We start from the raw sequence: 8,734 nt of genomic DNA, 5'->3' as shown, positions 1-8,734 counted from the left end.
AAGTACTACGCGCATGCTCCTAGGGGGATAGATTGGTAGGAATAGACCATCGCTCTTCCCCGACTGCCACTCATAAGGAAGACAATCAATAAATAAATCATGCTCCGACTTCATCCCATAACGGTTCACCATACGTGCATGCTACGGGAGTCACAAACTTTAACACAAGTATTTCTCAAATTCACAACTACTCAACTAGCATGACTCTAATATCACCATCTCCATATCTCAAAACAATTATCAAGTATCAAACTTCTCATAGTATTCAATGCACTTTATATGATAGTTTTTATTATATCCCTCTTGGATGCCCATCATATTAGGACTAAATTCATAACCAAAGAAAATTAACATGCTGTTTAGGACTCTCAAAATAATATAAGTGACGCATGAGAGTTCATCTATTTCTACAAAATAAAACCACCACCGTGCTCTAAAAGGATATAAGTGAAGCACTAGAGCAAATGACAAACTACTCTGAAAGATATAAGTGAAGATCAATGAGTAGTCGAATAATTATGGAACTCTGTGAAGACTCTCTAACATTTAATAATTTCAGATCTTAGTATTTTATTCAAACATCAAGCAAAACTAAATAAAATAAAACTACGCTCCAAGCAAAACACATATCATGTGGTAAAAAAAATATAGCTCCAAGTAAAGTTACCGATGAACGAAGACGAAAGAGGGGATGCCTTCCGGGGCATCCCCAAGCTTAGGCTTTTGGTTGTCCTTGAATATTACCTTGGGGTGCCTTGGGAATCCCCAAGCTTAGGCTCTTGCCACTCCTTATTCCATAGTCCATCGAATCTTTACCCAAAACTTGAAAACTTCACAACACAAAACTTAACAGAAAACTCGTAAGCTCCATTAGTATAAGAAAGCAAATCACCATCATAAGGTACTGTAATAAACTCATTCTAAATTCATATTGGTGTAATATCTACTGTATTCTAACTTCTCTATGGTTCATACCCTCCGGTACTACTCATAGGTTCATCAAAATAAGCAAACAACACATAGAAAACAGAATCTGTCAAAAACAGAATAGTATGTAGTAATCTGAATCAAACATATACTTCTGGAACTCATAAAATTCTCAAATAAATTGCTGGACGTGAGAAATTTGTCTATTAATCATCTGCAAAAAGAATTAACTAAATATCACTCTCCAGTAAAAATGGAAGCAATTCTCGTGAGCGCGAAAGTTTCTGGGTTTTTACAGCGAGATCAACAAGATTGTCCCCAAGTCTTCCCAACGTTCTACTTGGAACAAACACTAATTAAACACATAAAACCACATATAAACAGAGGCTAGATGAATTTTTTATTACTAAACAGGAACAAAAATAAAATTGGGTTGCCTCCCAACAAGCGCTATCGTTTAACGCCCCTAGCTAGGCATGATGATTTCAATGATGCTCACATAAAGGATAAGAATTGAAACATAAAGAGAGCATCATGAAGAATATGACTAACACATTTAAGTCTAACCCACTTCCTATGCATAGGCATTTTGTGAGCAAACAGTTTATGGGAACAATAATCAACTAGCATAGGAAGGCAAAACAAACATAACTTTAAAACTTTAAGCACATAGAGGGGAAACATGATATTATTGCAATTCATACAAGCATATATTCCTCCCTCATAATAATTTTCAGTAGCATAATGAATGAATTCAACAATATAACCAGCACCTAAAGCATTCTTTTCATGATCTACAATTATAGAATTTTTATTACTCTCCACATAAGTAAGATTCTTCTCATTCAGAATAGTGGGAGTATCATAAGAGACTCGAATACTATAAATTGTTTCCACATTAAAAGAGTAATGTTCAGGAAAAGGGTAATCATAATCATGACAAGTTTTATAAATATAATAACTACTTTTTATAGCATAAGTATCATCACAATAATCATCATAAGTAGGAGGCATGCTATCATCATTATAAATTTGCATATCAAAACTTGGGAGACTAAAAATATCATCTTCATTAAACGTAGCATCCCCAAGCTTGGGACAAACATTAATTGCAGGAAATGTATTCTCAAAAACATCGTCTTCATCAAACATAGCATCCCCGAGCTTGGGCCTTTTCATATGATAAGCATAATCACTCTCATCATTAATAGTATGGTTAGCACCAATAGTATAGCAATTATCATAATCTTCCAAGCAAGTGCGAAAAACATTTTCAAGATCATAAGAAGTATCATTATCTTCCACAATTATGCTTTCATGAGGCACAATAGTAATAGGAGAAGCATTATTTGGGGGAGATATCTTTTTACCTCTCTTCCTTTTTCTTTTCTTCTTCTTCACCACATCATGTGTGGGTTCAATCCTCTTTTTGGAACTCCTTATTAATGAGATTGGTTGAATAGGAGGCTCCTCCTCATTACCTGATTCATCATAAGAAATAATAGGAGGGTATTGGGAAGTCTCTTCCCTTTCATTAGTATTCTCTTCATCTTCTATTTCTTTTCTTTTCTTTATGTAGTTGGCAATATAAGGATTTTCAATACAATTCACCGCACAATACATATAAATTTCCTCTAGATCAAAGCCAAGAAGTTTATCACAGGAAAATACTGGAAGATAGTTAGCTATACGTTTCATTTCTTCATAACCCATAAGCAAACTAAGTTCATTATGATGTGCAAGAGAAATCAAGTCATCACAATTTTTGGAAACGATTAGATCATGAAACAATTTGCATCGGATGGTTAAATGACCACATTCATTGCAAAGCTCACAAGTATGGCCAAGAAAATTTAAGTTTTCAGCACAATCATCTAGCTTTTCTTGCAACAATTTAGTTTCTAAGTACTTATGAATCTTGCAATATCTATCTTCCCTATTTGGTGTGTACTTACAAACCCAATGCACTCCACAAAAATTGACAAGTTTATAGGAGACATTTTCATCATAACTAGTGCAATCATCATTAGTACTATGGATATTCAAGGAGTTCATACTAACAACATTACAATCATGCTCATCATTCAAAGATTTAGTGCCAAACATTTTAATGCATTCTTCTTCTAACACTTTGGCACAATTTTCCTTTCCATCATACTCACGAAAGATATTAAAAAGATGAAGCGTATGAGGTAAACTTAATTCCATTTTTTATAGTTCTCTTTTATAAACTAAACTAGTGCTAAAACAAGAAACAAAAAGATTCGATTGCAAGATCTAAAGATATACCTTCAAGCACTCACCTCCCCGGCAACGGCGCCAGAAAAGAGCTTGATGTCTACTACACAACCTTCTTCCTGTAGACGTTGTTGGGCCTCCAAGTGCAGAGGTTTGTAGGATAGTAGGAAATTTACCTCAAGTGGACGACCTAAGGTTTATCAATCCGTAGGCGGCGTAGGATGAAGATGGTCTCTCTCAAGCAACCCTGCAACCAAATAACAAAGAGTCTATTGTGTCCCCAACACACCCAATACAATGGTAAGTTGTATAGGTGCACTAGTTCGGCGAAGAGATGGTGATACAAGTGGTATATGGATGGTAGATAAAGGTTTTTGTAATCTGAAAATATAAAAACAGCAAGGTAACTAATGATAAAAGTGAGCGTAAACGGTATTGCAATGCTAGGAAACAAGGCCTAGGGTTCATACTTTCACTAGTGCAAGTCCTCTCAACAATAATAACTTAATTGGATCACATAACTATCCCTCAACATGCAACAAAGAGTCACTCCAAAGTCACTAATAGCGGAGAACGAACGAAGAGATTATGGTAGGGTACGAAACCACCTCAAAGTTATTCTTTCCAATCAATCCATTGGGCTATTCATATAAGTGTCACAAACAGCCCTAGAGTTCGTACTAGAATAACACCTTAAGACACAAATCAACCAAAACCCTAATGTCACCTCAATTATCCGTGGGTATGATTATACGATATGCATCACACAATCTCAGATTCATCTATTCAACCAACACATAGAACCTCAAAGAGTTCCCTAAAGTTTCTACCAGAGAATCACGACGAAAACATGTGCCAACCCCTATGTATAGGTTCATGGGCGGAACCCACAAGTTGATCACCAAAACATACATCAAGTGAATCACGTGATATCCCATTGTCACCACAGATACGCACGGCAAGACATTCTCAAATCTTTAAAGACTCAATCTGATAAGATAACTTCAAAGGGGAAACTCAATCCATTACAAGAGAGTAGAGGGGGAGAAACATCATAAGATCCAACTATAATAGCAAAGCTCGCGATACATCAAGATCGTATCACCTCAAGAACACGAGAGAGAGAGAGAGAGAGAGATCAAACACATAGCTACTGGTACATACCCTCAGCCCCGAGGGAGAACTACTCCCTCCTCGTCATAGAGAGCACTGAGATGATGAAGATGGCCAGCGGAGAGGGATTGCCCCCTCCGGCAGGGTGCCAGAACAGGTCTAGATTGGTTTTCGGTGGCTACGGAGGCTTCTGGCGGCGAAACTCCCGATCTATTGTGCTCCCCGATCATTTTAGGGTATATGGAGATATATAGGTGGAAGAAGAACGCCAGGGGGGCACGAGGGTGGAGGGCGCGCCCAGGGGGTGGGCGCGCCCCCTGCCTCGTGGCTTCCTCGTTGATCCCCTGACGTGCACTCCAAGTCTTCTGGGCTTCTTCTGATCCAAAAATAAGTTCCTTTAAGTTTCAGGTCAATTGGACTCCGTTTGATTTTCCTTTTCTGCAATATTCTAAAACAAGGAAAAAAACAGAAACTGGCACTGGGCTCTGGGTTAATAGGTTAGTCGCAAAAATCATATAAAATAGCATATAAATGCATATAAGACATCCAAGATTGACAATATAATATCATGGAACAATCAAAAATTATAGATACGTTGGAGACGTATCAGCATCCCCAAGCTTAATTCCTGCTCGTCCTCGAGTAGGTAAATGATAAAAACAGAATTTTGATGTGGAATGCTACCTAACATATTTATCCATGTAGTTCTTTTTATTGTGGCAAGAATATTCAGATCCATAAGATTCAAGACAAAAGTTTAATATTGACATAAAAATAATAATACTTCAAGCATACTAACCAAGTAATCATGTCTTCTCAAAATAACATGGCCAAAGAAAGCTATCCCTACAAAATCATATAGTCTGGCTATGCTCCATCTTCACCACACAATGTATTCAAATCATGCACAACCCCGATGACAAGCCAAGCAATTGTTTCATACTTTTGGTGTTCTCAAACTTTTTCAATCTTCACGCAATACATGAGCGTGAGCCGTGGATATAGCACTACAGGTGGAATAGAATGGTGGTTGTGGAGAAGACAAAAAGGAGAAGATAGTCTCACATCAACTAGGCGTATCAACGGGCTATGGATATGCCCATCAATAGATATCAATGTGAGTCAGTAGGGATTGCCATGCAACGGATGCACTAGAGCTATAAATGTATGAAAGCTCAACGAAAGAAACTAGTGGGTGTGCATCCAACTCGCTTGCTCATGAAGACCTAGGGTATTTTGAGGAAGCCCATCATTGGAATATACAAGCCAAGTTCTATAATGAAAGATTCCCACTAGTATATGAAAGTGACAACATAGGAGACTCTCTATCATGAAGATCGTGGTGCTACTTTGAAGCACAAGTGTGGTAGAAGGATAGTAGCATTGTCCCTTCTCTCTTTTTCTCTCATTTTTTTATTTTTTATTTTTTATTTTTTATTTTTATTTGGGCCTTCTCTTTTTTTATGGCCTCTTTTTTTGGGCTTCGTTGGCCTCTTTTTTTCTTCGTCTGGAGTCTCATCCCGACTTATGGGGGAATCATAGTCTCCATCATCCTTTCCTCACTGGGACAATGCTCTAATAATGATGATCATCACACTTTTATTTACTTACAACTCAAGAATTACAACTCGATACTTAGAACAAAATATGACTCTATATGAATGCCTCCGGCGGTGTACCGGGATGGGCAATGATGCATGAGTGACATGGATGAAAGAATTATGAACGGTGGCTTTGCCACAAATACAATGTCAACTACATGATCATGCATAGCAATATGACAATGATGGAGCGTGTCATAATAAACGGAACGGTGGAGAGTTGCATGGCAATATATCTCGGAATGTCTATGGAAATGCCATGATAGGTAGGTATGGTGGCTGTTTTGAGGAAGGTATATGGTGGGTGTATTATACCGGCGAAAGGTGCGCGGTATTAGAGAGGCTAGCAATGGTGGAAGGGTGAGAGTGCGTATAATCCATGGACTCAACATTAGTCATAAAGAACTCACATATTTATTGCAAAAATCTATTAGTTATCGAAACAAAGTAATACACACATGCTCCTAGGGGGATAGATTGGTAGGAAAAGACCATCGCTCATCCCCGACCGCCACTCATAAGGAAGACAATCAATAAATAAACCATGCTCCGACTTCATCACATAACGGTTCACCATACGTGCATGCTACGGGAGTCACAAACTTTAACACAAGTATTTCTCAAATTTACAACTACTCAACTAGCATGACTCTAATATCACCATCTCCATATCTCAAAACAATTATCAAGTATCAAACTTCTCATAGTATTCAATGCACTTTATATGATAGTTTTTATTATATCCCTCTTGGATGCCCATCATATTAGGACTAAATTCATAACCAAAGAAAATTACCATGCTGTTTAGGACTCTCAAAATAATATAAGGGATGCATGAGAGTTCTTCTATTTCTACAAAATAAAACCACCACCGTGCTCTAAAAGGATATAAGTGAAGCACTACAGCAAATGACAAACTACTCCGAAAGATATAAGTGAAGATCAATGAGTAGTCGAATAATTATGCAACTATGTGAAGACTCTCTAACATTTAATAATTTCAGATCTTAGTATTTTATTCAAACAGCAAGCAAAACTAAATAAAATAAAACGACGCTCCAAGCAAAACACATATCATGTGGTAAATAAAAATATAGCTCCAAGTAAAGTTACCGATGAACGAAGACGAAAGAGGGGATGCCTTCCGGGGCAGCCCCAAGCTTAGGATTTTGGTTGTCCTTGAATATTACCTTGGGGTGCCTTGGGCATCCCCAAGCTTAGGCTCTTGCCACTCCTTATTCCATAGTCCATCGAATCTTTACCCAAAACTTGAAAACTTCACAACACAAAACTTAACAGAAAACTCGTAAGCTCCGTTAGTATAAGAAAGCAAATCACCATCATAAGGTACTGTAATAAACTCGTTCTAAATTAATATTGGTGTAATATCTACTTTATTCTAACTTCTCTATGGTTCATACCCTCCGGTACTACTCATAGGTTCATCAAAATAAGCAAACAACACATAGAAAACAGAATCTGTCAAAAAAAGAACAGTCTGTAGTAATCTGAATCAAACGTATACTTATGGAACTCATAAAATTCTAAAATAAATTTCTGGACGTGATTAATTTGTATATTAATCATCTGCAAAAATAATTAACTAAATATCACTCTCCAGTAAAAAATGGCAGCAATTCTCGTGAGCGCGAAAGTTTCTGGGTTTTTACAGCGAGATCAACAAGATTGTCCCCAAGTCTTGCCAACAGTTCTACTTGGCACAAACACTAATTAAACACATAAAACCACATCTAAAAATAGGCTAGATGAATTATTTATTACTAAACAGGAACAAAAATAAAATTGGGTTGCCTTCAACAAGCGCTATCGTTTAACGCCCCTAGCTAGGCATGATGATTTCAATGATGCTCACATAAAAGATAAGAATTGAAACATAAAGAGAGCATCATGAAGAATATGACTAACACATTTAAGTCTAACCCACTTCCTATGCATAGGCATTTTGTGAGCAAACAATTTATGGGAACAATAATCAACTATCATAGGAAGGCAAAACAAACATAACTTTAAAACTTTAAGCACATAGAGAGGAAACTTGATATTATTGCAATTCATACAAGCATATATTCCTCCCTCATAATAAATTTCAGTAGCATCATGAATGAATTCAACAATATAACCAGCACCTAAAGCATTCTTTTCATGATCTACAAGCATAGAATTTTTATTACTCTCCACATAAGCAAGATTCTTCTCATTCGGAATAGTGGGAGTATCATAAGAGACTCGAATACTATAAATTGTTTCCACATTAAAAGAGTAATGTTCAGAAAAAGAGTAATCATAATCATGAAAAGTTTTATAAATATAATCACTACTTTTTATAGCATAAGTATCATCACAATAATCATCATAAGTAGGAGGCATGCTATCATCATTATAAATTTGCATATCAAAACTTGGAAGACTAAAAATATCATCTTCATTAAACGTAGCATCCCCAAGCTTGGGACAAACATTAATTGCAGCAAATGTATTCTCAAAAACATCATCTTCATCAAATGTAGCATCACCAAGCTTGGGCCTTTTCATATCATAAGCGTAATCACTCTCATCAGTAATAGTATGGATAGCACCAATAGTATAGCAATTATCATATTCTTCCAAGCAAGTGCCAAAAAGATTTTCAAGATCATAAGAAGTATCATTATATTCCACAATTATGTTTTCATGAGGCACAATAGTAATAGGAGCAGCATTATTTGGGGGAGATATCTTTTTACCTCTCTTCCTTTTTCTTTTCTTCTTCTCCACCACATCATGTGTGGGTTCAATCCTCTTTTTAGAACTCCTTATTAATGAGATTGGTTGAATAGGAGGCTCCTCCTCATTAC

This window comes from Triticum urartu, chromosome 1A (genome assembly GCF_056163025.1).
Source record: "Triticum urartu cultivar PI428250 chromosome 1A, HENAU_Tu73, whole genome shotgun sequence".
NCBI classification, from domain to species: Eukaryota; Viridiplantae; Streptophyta; class Magnoliopsida; order Poales; family Poaceae; genus Triticum; species Triticum urartu.
This window is presented reverse-complemented; position numbering follows the sequence as displayed.